We start from the raw sequence: 1,616 nt of genomic DNA, 5'->3' as shown, positions 1-1,616 counted from the left end.
TCCTACTAGCTGTCTCCTCCTCTACGTAATCTACATGCTCCACCATATACTCCACAATTGGAGAATAATGGGTCAGGGCCTGAGTAGGAGGGACTCTCGAGCGGAGGAATAAACAAAGACAACAGAGCTCAGTGGTTTATCTCTAGCAGATCTCGCAATATCAGTGCTATAATATCACCACGACTGATGACGCTGAATCGGATTTACTACATCACAGTAGAACGTTAGTATAGTCATGAAAGATGAGAAGACTTGTGATCAACCCCGTGGGCATATTTGCTAAAATGAACACCCACACTCGAAAACCGATCTCGTATGAGTGAGTTATCCCGACGTTTCGCAGGTGAACCCATAGGGTCACCCAACTCACCTCTCCAACTCCGTAATTAGCGCATGCCTGAAGAAGATCGCCGAAGCTGGTCAAACCAATCTAAGCGTGATTCATAAGCACAACGGAATAGTAGAGCAGTACCCACCACATGGCCCATGGGCTCACCCCAGGTGAGACCCTCCTCTGCGACAGGCACACATGACTGTAGAACATTGATCATTGCCTTGGGATGAGCGAGTTGATGATTATCAAGTGCAGCGACAATAGCTGAGATAAAATGAAAACATCTGGTTCTATGGTGTAACGGTTAGCACTCCAGACTCTGAATCTGGCGATCTGGGTTCAAATCCCGGTAGAACCTATATTAAGCGAACCTCCTCTTCTCCCATTCAAGGAAATCCATCCGCTGAGTCTGTATCCTATGAACCAGTTGCTTCCAGGAATAATTCTTAACTATCCAGAACTGTTCTTAGATTTCGACTTCTATCAGCTTGAAGGAGTCCCGAGGCTCACAAAGCCTTCGTTACCAAGCACACGGTAAATATCAGCGTGCATCCCTATCACCTATCATCTCCTTGAACATATCTCTATCAGCAAAGGCTCGGATATTTTCTGCTAAATAGTCCGCACAGGCCAATATCACACGATCGTGGGCTGGGTACTACCATAAAAGTGATACACCACAAGTACTGTCGAACTTAATAAAGAGAAGCACGCCTACCTTATGCCGGGAGAATCCGATAGCCAGCGAAGTTACTAACTGCAAACTCAATCCTGGCATGAGTGATGACCCATCAGGCTGGAGCACCAACGTCGAGACCTAAGAGCAAACCGCCTTGAGAAATGCGAATAGTCAGGGACATCATCATCACAAGAACAACGTGCCAAGAGACTACTCCAAAAACGTAATCGAGGCGGATGTCGCGCAAGTCTCAGAATATCGAGCGACCCTCTTCACATGCGCCATGCACACTAGAGCCGTGATGTTACACCCAACCGAGCGTTTATGCCGATATTGATCGCGATAGTTGACCTTGCTATAACATTCCCTGATCACTAGGCTGCCAATTCCGCGGCCTCACCTTCTCAAAAAAAGGCGGATGCACATTTTCCAGCCGTCCATACGCCCGCAAGCCCAGCGTTATTTCCTCCATCGTCAAAGTCGGAGTTCTGGAAACCTACGCACCGGCATCACCCCTGACGGACTGGATTACTTACCGCTAACGCAAGACTGGCGTAGAACTTGTGAGCTCGAATGAAGCCCATCCATTGAAGACCGCCAGCA

The 1,616-nt window shown here is 48.0% G+C and overlaps 1 non-coding gene across 1 annotated transcript; it reads left to right on the top strand.

Moving 5' to 3' along the window:
- The first annotated feature begins 620 nt into the window (after nucleotides 1-620).
- On the top strand, nucleotides 621-692 carry Pmar_PMAR017398. The gene has a single exon. It is a non-coding gene; the product is annotated as a tRNA-Gln (tRNA).
- Nucleotides 693-1,616: the final 924 nt, after the last annotated feature.

This window comes from Perkinsus marinus, assembly GCF_000006405.1.
Source record: "Perkinsus marinus ATCC 50983 genomic scaffold scf_1104296960584, whole genome shotgun sequence".
Classification (NCBI taxonomy): domain Eukaryota; phylum Perkinsozoa; order Perkinsida; family Perkinsidae; genus Perkinsus; species Perkinsus marinus.
This window is presented reverse-complemented; position numbering and strand designations above follow the sequence as displayed.